Source organism: Falco peregrinus, chromosome 2, assembly GCF_023634155.1.
Source record: "Falco peregrinus isolate bFalPer1 chromosome 2, bFalPer1.pri, whole genome shotgun sequence".
Taxonomy (NCBI): Eukaryota; Metazoa; Chordata; class Aves; order Falconiformes; family Falconidae; genus Falco; species Falco peregrinus.
Genome location: NC_073722.1, coordinates 124776542 through 124792371, shown reverse-complemented (window position 1 = coordinate 124792371; position 15830 = coordinate 124776542). Strand labels below are relative to the sequence as shown.

The window sequence follows — 15830 nt, the reverse complement described above, 5'->3', positions numbered from 1 at the left end:
CCCAAAATATTTCCACTATGATTTTTTTGAGGTTTGTTTTCCTTTTTCTTCTCTCTTTTTTAAGACATAGGAACAAGGAAAAGAACAAAACATTACTCTTTGTGTTTTACTCCAAAATTAAAATTCCTTTGGAACATTTCAAGCAAAACGAAGATTATTCCATTCCACTTTTAACTGGAAGAGCAATTAAGACGCCCAGTTGCACTCGATTTAAAAGCATCTCTTGAATCAAGCTTAGCTGAGGCCGTGATTAATTGTGGAGACTTTGGGGAGCCTTGAATGTGCCCACGATGAGTTTCCAATGCACACCACGGACCTTTGCGCAGCTCTGCTTGCTTGGGCATGCATGCGGTTTGTGCAGGGTTTGCATTTTTGCTGCCTTGGAGCTTTCCTTTGAACATTCCTTCCAGGATCTGTCCCCTGACACATTCTGTCCTATGGCTTAGCTAATGCTGCTAACCAATAAAAACTAGTTGTCGGGGGGTGGGGTGGGGGTCTTCCCCACCCCGATGCTCTGCTGACATTTTCGTGCGTTACTGTTTTATTGAGGTACCCGGGAACTTTGATTTTGCAAAGGTAAGAGTTTGTGTGGCTGAAACTCAGGAGAAGAGTCTCACAAAAAATGTTTTCCAGCATCAGAGAGGGTGATTGGAGAGGGGGTGAGGGGACTTAGGGCAATGCCAGAGCCTTTTCCTCAGATCATCTGCTGTGGAGAGGTTGTGGCTGGTCCCTGGTGCTCTGAGACAACCTGACCTCTGCGAGCAGAGCAGGGTGGGGGCAGGGCGGTGAGAGGCACCGGTCGGTCTGCGCGCGGGGCACGTGCTGGTGTCACGGGCTGGTTTAGCTAATGCAATGTTTGCTTGCAGACAAAAAAATTCAACAGCACATGCATTTCAGACTAAATCAGATAAAAGCCATTAGTGGAACTGCCTGATATTTTCAGAGATGTAAGGATAGGTTAACTGCAGCTTAGGAAAAGTACAGGATGACACTTTAATTGTGATTTATATTTCAGTTTCAGAAATAAGTTTGAAAGCGATTCTGTATCCTGGCTGGCAGTTATGCCAGGGATCGAATCCAGTCCTGACCTCTCCACAAGTTATACAGCCGAGAGACAAACACAAACGGCCAAGTTAATGTTTAAGGGCTAGAAAGCAGTGATTCTCTTCTGTCAATTGGTTTTGATATGGGCAGAACAGGAAGGAGAGATTTCCTGCTTTAACATTTGACAGAGAGGGAAAAAAAGCCAACCATCTTTAAAAAGCAATGCTAAATAATGTTAACGATGTTCAGAATGATGTTTGGTTGATTGTCAGCTTTTGTGAAGATAATCTGAAGACTGATGTGGCTTTGACTGTTTGATTTTGAAGCCTAAAGAGGAAGGAATGGAAAAGCCCATCCTGGGGAGGAAGAGGTAAGATGAGAGAGCTTCCCCGAGGCTGGATATCAATACTGTGCTGGAACATGGTCAACAAACGCCTCAAAATTTAAGGGGGTGATGGAGATTCTGTGCTGAATCTGCCATATACCTTGATCTGCTCTTGAATGGGAGAGTGACGGCTCTAAGCATCCTGCAGACAGGAAAGGTTTCTGAAGAATTTGAGTGACACTACATATGCATAAATATATTTATAGTTGTTGGGGAATCTTTTTCTTTAGTTTGGGGTTTTGTGATTTTGTTTGGTTGCTGGTTTGTTTTGGTTTTTTTTTAATTGCTCAAAAGTGTTTGGAATATAAATGTAAAGAAATTCCTCACAAAAAGAATAGCTGTCAACAGAGGATCAGTGCCAAGGAATTAATGAAAATTATATTGGTCAGCTCAAGAGACAGTGAGATGCAGGATGCCAGTTGTCTAACTTTCTCTTCATGGTCAGATTTTCTATCTTATTTTCTGGGTTTCATATATTTAGATTAAAGCTTTCTCTAGTATAGTCTTGTGTTAATGCAAGAGACCCAAAGTCTATGACAATAAAACAGGAACATTTAATGCCATTCCGATTCCTGACAGTTTCTTAATACTGCTTATCCTGCCTTCCCTTTCAAGATTTAGTCATCCTAGATTTCCTTCCAAATGTGAATGAGGTGGCTTAAATCAACCGTAAATTATGCTTCCACTTATTATTTGCTTGCTAATCAGGATGGAAATAAAAAGAAGTTGGTTGTCAGCCGGGACTCTTTCCCACAATATCCAGGAAAGTATCAGTACTAGGCAATTTAACAACAAAAGGAAACCAGATTGCACCTTGAGGAAGAAAGAAATAACCTGCTAGCCGGGAAGAATAGAGGAACATAGATTCTTGCCAAATAAGCTTAAAAGGAGTGGGGAAAAAAAAAAAAAGAAGAAAAAAAAAAGATGCTAATAATTAAGAGGGTCTGTGAGTGAAGCTGGTGAGGACAGAACTGTCACGCTTCCTGTTAGTAAATACAAAGAATAGACGTTAATAGGGCTCCAGGGGAAAGCAATAGCTTGGGAATAGCCTTGGGAAGAAAGACAAACATACACAGAGGATGCAAAAACAGTGTGAAAAGTGATTCATGGGGACTCGATACTATTTCTAATTGTTAAGGCTTTATTGTATTAATGCATTCCTACAAACTGAACAAAGACTTGATTTCAAAGTGTTTTGAATTGCACGCCCGGAGCTGGCCAAGGCTACGGGGAACACCTGCTGCAGCCTGCAGAGTAGCAGCTCACCAGGAGCAAACTGGAAAAAGTTTGGATGAAGGTTAAGGCGTGTGCAGACAGCCGGGAGAGCCGGGTGACTTAATCTGGATATCTGATACAAGCCCTTTTTTAAATATTACATTAGCACATGCAAAAGCATGGCCGTGCTTAACATGACTTGAGATGAAATGTGTGTTAACTTCCAGCTACAGGATGAAGGGAGTGCAGCGCCTGGAGAACTGTCACTGGAGAGCCAGGCTGGTTTATGGCTTGGCTGGTATTTGTTTCTGTCTCCACAGACTACAGCTTCTTCAGCCACATTTTATGTATCTCTTAAAATGAATGTGCCAGGACCACCACAGGTCAGAATAAAAATCACTGCTGTCTTCCAAACAGGAAAAAGCTCTGTATTTAGAGAAGCAGCTCCTAATCCAGTGTAAAACCAGGGTGGACACTCGTTCAGTCTCACTGTGCCAAGGTGACCAGTGCTGGGGCTCGGCGGGATCCCTGCCTTTGGATCTGATCTGGATTCTGAATCTCCTGAGTTCTTGGACTCGTGCTCCTCAGCCACGTTTATCCTTTTGCTATGCTGGATTTTCATTGTCAACACAGTTTGTGTAACAAAGACTGCATAACTCATATCTGCAATGACATGTAAGTTCTCAAGGAGTTACAAGGAAAATCTGTCTTCATGGAGTTCATTTCAGCTGTACTAAAGTATAAGAGCTAGAACTCAGAACCCTGCTTGCTGCTTGGCCATGTGATTCAGGCATGAGCTCCTTGCGAAAATGGGAGCTTTTTGTGGTCATTAGTTGAGGTTTTGAGCATTAACCTCTATTACAACTTTAAACAATTTATTTTATGGATCATATCTATCTTACTTTTTTGCCTATGTTGCCAGCTGACTTCTATGAGCTGACTAGCAAGAAAAATCAGGATGGCACATACTGTTAGTTAAATGTCAGGGATTAAAGGCATGTGATTGATATTTAGTCCAGTAGTCACGAACATAAATGAATATTCAGATTGAAGCACATGCAATATTTTAGAAGCTTTCAGTGATCTGGGAGTTTGTATTTGTTCATTAGTAATGGTATGTTTAGGAAAGCAAAGGACCTGTCTTGGCAAGTAATCTGTGAGTAAAGACACATGCCAGCAGCTGGGGAAAAGTTCTCAGGGTGGGAGGGAAGGGATTCAGGATTGTACGCTAGAGTACAATCTTCTCTGCTTTGTCTAGTCTGATTACAAATGATTCAAGTAATGAAGTTTCTACTATTACTCCTGGGAAAAATCTGTGGTTTTGTATTACTCGTGACTTGCGCCATTCTTTAAACCAGGGGGTGAGGAATGTTCATCATTCATATTTTATTAGTGTTCTCTGAACTGTCAACATTTACATTTAAAAGCGTGAAAAGAAAAACACTGGGAAATTGTTTTCAGGAACAATGCCACTGAGACACATATGTGCATTTATACGTGCACACAGTAACCCCTTACGTATATTGATGCACTTGTCTGTCCAGACCCCATAGATACAGTTGTCACTCCTGCCTGGAGATTTTTAAGTCAAAGTGAGGCAGCCTCACAAAAGCTGACTCAAATGTGACGAATTCCTACCTGCCCCATTTGTAACTGCTTCTGAAGCTTCCTAGGAAATGCAGCAGGTCCGAAAAGGTGTCCTTCACCCCCACTGCCCCCAGCATTTGAACTCATCTTCATGCCTCCGTTGGGATAACTGATGGAAAGAGCAGTGTCTGGACCAACATCCACCAAACTTCCTTCAAGGAGCAGCCCTCTTCTCTGACATTTGGCTGTGGGTTGGTTCCCAGAAGGGCACTGTTACCCACAGGTATCCCAACACTGACAGGTTCAGGACTCATTTTAAAAATACTGATGACATCTGTGTCTTTTGAAAATCATGCCTGTTAGTACCATCTCCCCATACCTCCCTGACCTGCCACTGACAGGTATGGAATGAACCTAATTAGGAAATCCAACATTAAAAGGTTGGAAGGCACCACAAACAGGAACGCCACACCCCAGAATGACTCCCCAGCCATGACTGCAACAGTTAAACACTCTGGCCACCTTTATGTAAGGATGACGTCTTCCCAGCATCAGTTGCCTTTCACCCCAGCTCTCGGTGCTGAACGAGTAGAGTGCTTTGGGAGCACTTGCTTCCCAGAGCTGCCCCTTTTCCTCTCCTCCCTGCTCTCCCTCCAGTGAGCTGGCTGGACTCTGGACCAGAGGACCTGCCCGCTCCAGCCGCGGGCCAGGGTTGGCTGCCAGGGCGTTACCAGCGTGTGCCTGTGGGCTTGCTTTGCTTTTTATGCTTTTCCTTCAGAACCAGGGCGATGGCCCAGATGGACTCCAGAGCCACCCAGTACATCCATCCAAGTGCACAGTGGGAAATATAAGTGGTCCCAGTCCCACGTGGCTCCTTCCCAGAGGGCTTAAGTAACTGGTTTGGCTGATTTCCTTAATTGTATCATCTTTCTTGTTGGGGCAGCTGAACTAAAGCAAGTACACTAAATGTCATGCTGCTCGCCACATAACAGGCTGTGGGTACATTCCTGCTTTTGGAAAAGCAAGGGATACACAGGAGTGAGTGAGAAATGCTCTGTTAGCAGGTTTGATTAGCTGCTATCTTCCTGTTTGGCATAAGAATACTGAAGTCCTGGAGGCACTCAGCCTGCTGGAATGAACTGCTGTGTTAGCTTTCTGTTATGGCTGATCAGCTTGTTTCCAGCTTGGACATTGAGAAACAACTTTGTTGCTTGTTTTTAAAATAGGCAATCTTGCCAGAGCTTTTATTTCTCTTCTACAGAATCTCTTTTGACCCCTCTGATATTTTTTTTCTGTGTTCCCACTATGACGAGTGGCACGCTATTATCTTTTCTTGCCTTACATTGAATTGCTTATAGGCCAGCAGCCCTTCACATAGCTCAGAGGTGGCAGAGCTGACCTCTGCACAATTAACTCAACAGGTCCAAACTCCATAAGGCATCTCTGCTTTAGAGGACATAAGAAAGAAACACTGTGGAAAAATAAAATCAGTTGTAGGAATTGGAGGAGAGGCACTGAGCAGGAAAAGTAGTGCTGCTCGGTTCTTCAGTTGATGGAAAAGGATTGCTGATGTGTTAACCTGAATTGATAATCACGATTTTGGGTTAGCATTTAAATAAAACTCAAAAATCAAATTCCGGTTGCTTGCTTCCCCAAAATTTCTTGGGAGAAAAAGCAGTCTGCTTTTGTGCCAGTATGATTGGTTACGCATCTCCAACGGAGACCCCTAAAAAAGCAAACTGTTTACGACCTTCAGCTGGACAGAAGCCAAAGTTTATGGCCCATGAAAAGTTGAAGCCACGATGACACTGACACATTGGGTCCGCCCCAAGTCCACTGCAGAGACAGTAACATGGCTAGAGAAGCACAGTGCCTTTGGCTGCATGGATATGCTTGAGTCAAGTTAAAAATACATTTAAAAGTCCTGCCGGGTCAGGGCTTGAATGAGACGATGCAATTTGTTCTGCAGCCTGATGACACACCATCAGAACCGGGACCATCTCGGGCGGTGCTCAGCTGGTGCTGAGCCAGCTGATGATGTCAGGTTAAATATGAGCGTTATTGCACAAAATGCAGTGAATATGAGAGCTGATGAGTCAAATCAGGTCTGACAGCTGAAAGTGAGAAATGCTCCCTTGTGCTTTTGCAACTGTCAATCTCTTATTTATACAGAGTGTATAAATGCAGGATCTGTGGATATGGCTCTTTATTAGTACAGGGCTTGGCATGGCAGTGGCCACGGCTGGGACAGCCTGGGTTTGCTTTAACACAGGTATCCAATATTAGGGCTTTCTGGGGGGGTGTGACCTTCTAGGTTTTGTCAGATAAGGCAGAATTCTTGAAACAAATCTTTCCATAGCAACATATGGTTTGGGGAAAATACCATCTGATAAAAATTTCCTGGATGGAAATGCTCCTTAAAACTAGAAAAAGAGCAAACCCACAGTCTGTGGTGGTTATGGCCCTCCTGTGGGATGCAAAAGCCTGGTAGAGGAAACACCTATGGATCATCCTGTATTTCAAATGATTACCTTAACTCCCAGGCTGCTCCTCAGTCCGTGCTCTGCTCTCTGCCCTCTCCCTTCACAAGCACCCACCTCTTCTCAAGTCTTAACTTCATTTTATTGCAAACAAGCCGCTTTGCCAAAGTCTGAGAAAGTTTAATGGCAGAGGAAAAATGTTTCCTGGGCAAACCTAATAGTACAAGAAAAGCAAAACCTGTTTGCTCTTTGGTGCAGGCACCACCTGCTCGCTTACCGGACAGTGTGAGGTTGGGTGCAGCTGAGGTGAAGGGAAGCATTTATCTGCGTCGTTGGTTCATCTGTGTAGGTTCCTTCTGCAGTTGTTGAAAAGGTTGGAAGCAGAGATCCCTTTTGTGTCAGATCCTAAGTCAGTGAGTAAACTACACAAGCTCAGACACAGAAGGGTCAAGTCCAACCTTTCACAACAGGTTCTGGCTGAAACAAAACCAAGACATCCGCACCTTGGCCATGTCCATCTTCCCACTTGGAGCTGGACTTTTTTTTTTCTTCTTTTTTTAGCTACAGTGTGAACTCTCCCAGGGCGGGATGGTGGGGTATTTTGAATGGTAGCTGTTGCTGTGCTGCCTAAAATGAGCAGTACAAGAATAGCCTGCTCCCCAAAATACAAGTGGTCTTTGAGTTCCAAGTCTTATAAAAGCTCTTTTGCCTGTGGAGCACATGCCAGATGGAAAATGCCCCTCTGATTTCCTCTAAACACGCGTGCAGCTGTTACTGCTTCCCCCTTTTTTTTTCCTAATGAAATTTTTAGATCTCACCTGTTGACACATGCATTATAGGGTTAGGGGATTTTTCTGTATGTGGTTTTCGTGGGTTTTTTTTTTTCTCTTTTCTTTTCTTTTCTTTTTTTTTTTTTTTTTTTTTTTCTTTCCCTTGTCCTCCTAAAGGAAAATGACTTGAGATGTTTTGGAGAAATGACATAGGGCAGAAGCTGTGAAAATACCTTTGACATACTTTTAAGGGTGGGAAATTTCAGATACCAGCAAGCCTTTGTGCCCACAATACAGTGCCTGGCTGGAAAGAGTCTTTGTTTATAGCTTGTTTTATTTTGTGAGACAGAAGTTGGAAACTGCCCAGGTCTTAGGGGGAATACCAAGCATTTAGCTTGGACAGAAATAGAGCTGCAGCTTAGGACATGCTGAAATAAATGGAAGACAAAGTGATGACCCAGATCCAAGCTATTAAGGGTAAATACATATTGACAAGATTGAGGATTAGGTAGAAGGTACTTACGCAGTGAAGGAACACTCTACACATTGTGCACGGACTAAAGTTTATGCTGCAATCTGGGGTTTTCTCGGAGTAGCCGATTTTTCATTAAAAAAATAACCAGCTCAAAGAGAAAAACAAAAAACAAACCCCCCCCCCAAAAACCCCAAACCTACTTCTCTTTCCCAGCACCTACTGTATTGTGAATGCAACGTGACTGATGCACCAAAACATCACAATAAATGCGGCAGGAAGATTTCTGTGCTGCTGCAGTGTGACAGCCGGGCTTGCACCACGTAAGGATCTGGCCGGTGGCGATGGCAGAGCTGACGTGTGCCGCCGCCTCTGCCGGAGCCTTCCTTACCCAGTTCACCTTGAAGTGCCCCTTTCACTGTGACTTGCAGCCCCGTCTGGTCATAGGCTTAACAGATCTTTCTGTGTCTGGTGATGCTATTAAGAATGACCCAGGAAAGAGAAAAAACCCAGAGGTTCCTAAAGCAGGGGTTGAAGGAGGACAGAAGATTTTCATTAACGATTTTAAGAATGTGAACCCTATGCGAATGCGGCAGTAGGCAAAATACGGGGTTAGGAAGCTGGTGGAAAAAATATTCTCAAAGGAAAAGATAATTGTGGCTGAACTAGTCTTTCACATCTCTTAGCTGGCTAATATCTCTAGCTGATTGCAAAGACTGAACATTTAGCAAATGATATTACCCATTTTAGCTGCTCGCTGCTGGTCATCATTTTCTTCTAATGGGTTGTAGAGAGCCACTAGTGAAATGAGAGGTGTGATACAACGTGTGCTGAGTATGTGCTCTGCTCCCCTGTTGCACCTGGATGATGAGGTGTATTTTTGTGAAGATACCAGCACAGCCTGCTGTCATGGCACATATGACGGTCATGACTTAGAAAACAGCTGTCAACAAAACCCCGATTCCTGCAACTGTCAAACAAATTATTATTTCCCTGAAATATTATTTCCCTGAAAAATTTTCCCGGAAAGCCATACTGGGGGATATTTTTGAGGGGGCTCTAAGTGTGCATTAGTTGGTTTAGGTAGAGACTATTCATTTGGAAATGGTGTTGGATAAGAGTTAGGAAACCTCAATTCTTTCTCAGCAGGATTAGCTAGTGATATCCTAGGTCAAGAAGCACATTCAATGCCTCAAGGCATTGTTAGGGCTATATTTAAGACTGTTTAAAAGCTTAAGGACAGAGACAGATCCTTAGATGCTCCTGAAAATCTCAATGGGCATACTTAGAAGGGGTGTACAAACATCTCAGTGTTTTGTTTGCCTGGTGAGTCTGGGAAAAAGGAAGGAATGAGGAAAAACTCTTCACCTTGTGTCGTGCAAATCTAATTTTGTTCCAGTTCCGGCCATTTGACCCAAAGTGAAAAATCTTTCAGGCTGAAGTGATGCTTTATTTATGCTTTAGTATTTTTTTAACGGAGAAATTTAGTTTAGTAATATTGAAACAAAACTTGAAACTTCTCTGAAGCGAAAAATTGCCTAGAGTAGAGAGGAATTTCAAACATTTTGTTGTGGTACTCTGCTTTTTTCCTGTCAGTTTTTTCATAGAAAGGTTTGAGTTGGAAGGGATCTTAAAGACCACCTAGCTCCACCACCCCTGCCCTGGGCAGGGACCCCTCCCACCAGCCCAGGTTGCCCCCAGCCCCATCCAGCCCGGCCTGGGACGCTGCCAGGGATGGGGCACCCACAGCTGCTCTGGGCACCCCGTGCCGGTGTCCTGCCACCCTTGTGGTGAAGAATTTCTTCTTTCTCTCCAATCTAAATGCCCCCTCTTTCGGTTCAAAACCATTCCCCCTTGTCCTATCGCTACGTGCCCCTGTAACAAGCCCCCTCCAGCTTTCTTGTCGGCCCCTTTAGGTCCTGGGAGGCTGCTCTAAGGTCTCCCCGGAGCCTTCTCCAGGCTGAGCAACCCCAGCTGTCCCAGCCTGTCCTCTCAGGAGAGGTGCTCCAGCCCTGAGCATCCTCACGGCCCTGCCCTCCTCTGGATTCGCCCCAACAGGTCCATGCCCTTCTGATGCTGGGGACCCCAGAGCTGGATGCAGCGCTGCGGGGGGGTCTCAGGAGAGCAGAGCAGAGGGGCAGAATCGCCTCCCTCGCCCTGCCGGCCACGCTGCTCTGGATGCGGCCCAGGGTGCGGGTGGCTTTCTGGGCTGCAGGCACACGTTGTCAGGTCATGCTGAGCTTCTCATCAACCAACACCCCCAAGTCCTCCTCCTCAGGGCTGCTCTCAATTCATTCTCCGCTCAGCCTCCATTTGTGCTTGGGATTGCCCCGACCCATGTGCAGGACCTTGCACTTGGCCTTGTCCAACTCCATGAGGTTCGCACGAGCCCACCTCTCGCACCCATCAAGGTCCCTCGGGATGGCATCCCTTCCCTCCAGTGCATCTCCCGCACCGCACAGCTTGGCGTTGGTGGAAAACTTGCTGCGGGTGCCCTTGATCCCACTGTCAGTGTCACCAACAGAGATGTCTTGCTGCATCAGTATTTAAACTTCCTCTGAAATCTGGGGTCTTAGTCCACCAATTTCTCTCATGTGCTCCAGGGTACATTAGATCTTAGTTTTAAGTTCTCGTTACTGTTTTCATGATACTGAGTTATTGTCATTCTGAAGATGTACAAACCTCTAGAAGAAGCGGACTGAGATCCCAAAGGAGAATTTCCAAAAATGAATTTGTAGCAGAATGACCCCACCTGACTGACTCTGCTGAGATTAATTCACAAATAACACAGCTTCTTCAAACTGTCTTTTTTATTCTTTTGCTAATATTTTTTTGGCATTTTTTCTTTATTCACCAAATATCCTTCAGAATTTGGCCTATGACTTTTAAGCTCTTTGTGCTTTAAATTGCTGGATAGCTATAGCTTGGGGGCACCTGGCATTTGAAATTTGATTTATTAGCTGTCCCCCAAAGGTTTGCCTCTGTTTGCAAGTAGCTCCGTGCCTGGGGATGAGGTGTTCTGGAGGTTGCAGCGCTGTGGAACACGCAGCTATTTTCATCCCCACAAACGGAGGGTATTTTCACAGGAGAGTGGGCAGGAAGTTATTGTTGCCGCTTACCTTGAATAGACAAAGGGGAAATCACCAGCGATCCCAGCGCAGGCTCCTGCTCCTCCAGCATCCAGCCATTGCAGGAGCTTCTGGGGCTTAAAACAAACATGTAGATCTGCTCTATTGTTCCTTAGTTTTCTATAGCCCTTGCTTGTTTAAAAATGATTTGGAAAGCCTGCGAGCACAGAGCCAGGCTTTGTGTTCTTTGTGTGTGTTATTTCAAACTTGACTCTGTTCTAGTTGTGAGGATTAAAATAAAATATATATTTCTTTTTTTAAAAAAAATCCATCATTATTTTCTTACTTGGGGGGGAGGGGTGGTTGTTGTTTTTTCAGTTTTTAGTCAGCTTCCTGTATTTACTTTTCAGCCTGCTCTGGATGGTGTGCTGACTTCTGGTGTTTACTGGGTTTAACAGCTGCAAATCTCCAGGAAGGTCTTACCATCTTTTCCTGTGTGTTTCCAAAGGGTACCCCAATACCCCCTTCCACCCCAGTGCTAAGGGGGAGAAAACAAGAGAAATAGGTTAGAAACCTCCTGCTCCCCCTTTTCCTGCTGCTCTTAAGTCCATAAAAGCATACTGCAAACAGCGGGTTCACCAGCTTCCTGCAAACAGATTCAAAGTCCTTTCAGCCAGCCGCCTGACACAGCTACCTGAAGCCAGAGATGTTGGTACCCACCCAGACAGCGTGGGTTTATCCCATCCAGCATCTGCTTGGTAACTGCCTGTTTCTTCTTCCGACAATGACATGTATTCTGCCAAAGCGAATTATAAAGAGCTATCCCAAGCACTGGCACGTCCCAGATATCCTTTGCCTGCAGACAGCAGAGTCTGCCTGATGGGAACTCATTCACCTAAGCATCTTTTAGATGAGCTTTTTGTTTCCTTCTGTAAAAATGGAGCTGTGGTCATCGTGTCTTCCACAGGCAAATCGGTACAGGCACGTGTGCGTGACCTTGCTCTGACACACGAAAAGCAAGGCAAATTTTCCCTGCGGTTCAGCATTCCCAAGCGCCGGCAGGAGCCTGGTGCAGAGGTAAGCACGGTGGATACACAGACCAGCAGCTTCTCACCTGCAATTTATTCCTTGTTCAGAACTGCGAGGTGGGTGCTGATGCCACCGCATATTTCAAGCTTGATCCAAAAGGCATTTATTTCCTGTGCTGCTCTGGCTAAGCAGAAGTTTTCCCAGTCTGGGTTATTTAAAGGATGTAAAGAAATTCTGAGTCCTATTATAAAAGCAGAAAAAAGAAAGAAAAAGAAAAAAAAAAAGAAAAAAAAAAGAGCAGTTTGCATTGTCTCTGCTTGGATGCCTCTTTTGCTGGGGAAGCAGCACCACCTACCACCTACTCCCACCCTCCAGCTGACAGCCAGGGGGGTTATTAAATGCTTGGCAAAGCTGGGGGCTGGTATTTGCCGTACTTGGCTCACATCGTCCTGGTAGCACTTTCCTTACAGTTAAAACCATTCTTTCTGTAAGCATAAGCAAACTCCTTTAGCATTTTTGTAAGAGGCATTGAAACACATGACATAGGACTTTCAGAAATGAACTCAAATCCAGACTAGATTTATATTTCTGTCATTTTAAATGATGCCAGCATAACCAAAGGGATAACCTACTCCCCTTCACCTGAACCGGTGTAAGTCTGTTGTTAGCAGTGTAGCTGACTCCTGTTTGCAAAAGCAAAATAAGAGATATTGCTGTAACTGTATTTTCATTGTCTTTTCTGTGGCTTGGGGAAAAAGCTGTACTCAGACCCTGTATGGTTATGCTCACAAAGCACTGAAGCTTAAGAGGCCTGAAGCAATAGGACATGATGTGTTACTTAAATGTCCTTAGGTGCCACCAAAGGCTTTATTTTCCTAATTTCCTGGTGTTTACCTACGGGTGCAAATAACCAGCAAAAGCAGTGTTAAAGCACTGTGTCGCTGGAAGACATGAGGGATGAGTGTCATCAAACAAAACCAGGAAAGAGGGAGAGGAAGGGCAGTGTTGGGAAGGACAGGAAGGTGGATATTAAAAACAAGGAAAGCATAAGAAGGATGGACACATCAGACTGAAATAGCACACGTGAGAAAACTCTCCCAGCAGCAGCTACGTACTGTCTTAACATGAAAGATGGGAGCAGGAGGAAGGGGGGGTAGAAAACTTCATTTGAGTCCCCGTGAGATGAGACTTCATTTGGTCCCCATGCAGAACCAGCTAAAAGGAAAGAAAATGGAAAGCTTCCATTATATGAACCTGAAAGTCAAAGTTCTTTCATAGCAGAAGTGAGGCAGAAAAGAGGCAGAGAGAAAGTTATCAGAAGACATCGTGGCTTGTTATCTCCTACACCTGCAGGTATTCTGGGGTCCGCAGTTTCTGTGCCTCAGAGGCTTTTCTCTTCTATTCTTGACAGCAAGGAATTTAGAAAATACACAAGATGCCACATTAGTTTAGATTTTGTTTTATCTTTTTGGCTGTGTTTTTGTTTCTTTTTTAACTGTTTCCTGAAAAGGGGCAAGGGAGGGGAATCAGGTGATATAAAGAACAAGTCAAATGCTTGCCTTTGGTTTCTTATCAGAATCACATAATTAAGCTATCTTATTACTAAAATATTTCAGAGCTGGACCCTATGTCGTCTGGGCAGTTATGCCTTGCAAAGAATTAAACAAACTGTTGATTTTTCAGAATGAAATTAAAATGCTAAATGCAGCCCAAGTATTTAGAAGTGAGAGAGATCCGGGTTTTTCTGAGTAGAAGACAAACGTAAATAGCTCTATGGAAATTCTCTGAAGTGTATAAATTTACCTATTGAAAGAATTGCCCTTGAAGGTCTAGGTTTGGTTTAATTTTCATGTTTGTCAGAGCAATGGCATTTAGGTTCTTTCTCCTTCTTAATAGCTCTGATTGCTATTTTTTTAATCATTCACTCATTAATCCACCAATCTGGGACCATTATACATTGTACTTTGGCTCAGGACCATAGAAAACAATGGCTTAAATCCCATACATGCTTTGGCACCCACTCAATATCTAGTACGTTCATTTATGCTAAATTTACTTCTGTTTTCAATATTTCTAGTGTGCCCTAACCCTTTTGACCTACAATCTGCTGTAAATCCCTTTTACTACTCACTGACACGTGACTTTATAAATCACACACAGGCCACTAAGATGATCCTATAACTGAACCCGGTATTTAGACTACAATTGAAAGGTCATCGTTCTGGGCATGTTTAAAAGGCAGAGCTTGCAACAGCAGTTAGCACATGATTCAGTCTTTGACCTTAAAAGCAAAAGGAAACCAAGGTTCCTGCCCTCCCCCTTACTACACACACATCATTTTATTTAAAATAGTGCATTCAGCAGATAGATGAGGCAATTCGAATTATTCATTCCTCAGAACCCACATCTTGGAAGTATCTGACACCAACGAATGCTGCAGTGCTTGGAAACTCGGAGGAGTCGCGGGTGTATGGATTCAGCTGCTCCCTGAATCCTTTCCCAGAGGAGGGAGAGGCTCCATGCGTTTCTGTACCATGTTTTGCTCACTAGAAACCTCAGATATTTTGCTTTAACTGGATTAAGACTGCAAAGCTGAGGCACTGCATCCATGAGCCAAGATCTTGTGCTTGTGGCTGGTTTGTAGGAAACAGCTCGTCAAAGTTTTGGGATTTGAGATTTGGTGTAAAGTAGGTGAATTCTGCTTCCTATTGAAATTGATGGAAAGGTCCTCGTGAGCTGCCTCGTGTATCCATGCAGACATCAAAGCCTATCCTAAAGTTTATTCTTATGGCTTGATTGGGTAGGACTCATTTTGTTGTCTGTTCCTAAGGCAGCTAGTGTAACTTGGTTCAGGGGTAAACTGGAAGTGCCTGTCTACCTTTGTGGGCTCTAAAAAGAGACCAGGAGAAGACTGGAGTGGGTGTCTAGAGCTGGGGACGACAAAGGCACATTTGATGCCTGAGGCACCTCCAGTAATGCCAGTGAATACCACTACTGATCAGTGCTCAGCACCCTCCTATAGGCTTCCTCTCTTGCTATGTGGACATAATCCCAGTGACTTCAGCTGGTGCTGGATATCATCGCAACGATCCAGTTGCTTGATTTTTGCAGGTCTGAACTTGTGATTTCACCCAGCCTGTGTTTTCTCTGCTCGTCTTGTGGCTTACCCCATCGTTTCTTTACCAGCTGAGAGGCTGATCACTTGCAGAAACTGGTTTGTCGTCAGTGCAAGAATATGACGTGTTATACGTGTGTGTGAAAACCTATTCTAGAGCAAACTCATCTGTGAGCAGGAAGAGCATGTAATTCTGTGAGTAAAAAATACCGGTGCTGCTCTTCCCGTCAGCCACTTCGCAAGGCTGTTATTTACCACTTGCCTTGCCCAGTATATCCCAACAGGAATTTGACTTGCCTTTCATGCCCACAGGTTTGGAAGCACTTACATCCACTCTTCAGGGGTAATAGATTACAATGTTGTAGGTAAATAAAAAGCAAACCCAATCCGGTTGCAAAAATGATGACTACAAAGATACAAACCTCTAACAGTTCAGAGCTTTTCTCTTGGCAACTTCTGAAATAACAGACTACTGCTCATAACATTGCATAACATGAGAGAACATTACTCACTACAAAGTGATGTAATATGACATCTGGTATTTAGAAACTTCGGCTATATGCTGACTATATGTTGCCTTGACTTGTTACGGTACTTGCAAGATACTCTGTGCGTAGAAAGCATGTGTGTCAACACAGCCAATGCACACCTCTCCTGAGGACTGC

At 44.1% G+C, this 15830-nt stretch overlaps 1 long non-coding RNA gene across 1 annotated transcript; it reads left to right on the top strand.

The window, feature by feature from the left end:
* Positions 1-1009: 1009 nt before the first annotated feature.
* On the top strand, positions 1010-3409 carry LOC114012205 (uncharacterized). Its single transcript, XR_003554511.2, has 2 exons — positions 1010-1414; positions 3062-3409. It is a non-coding gene; the product is annotated as an uncharacterized LOC114012205 (long non-coding RNA).
* Positions 3410-15830: the final 12421 nt, after the last annotated feature.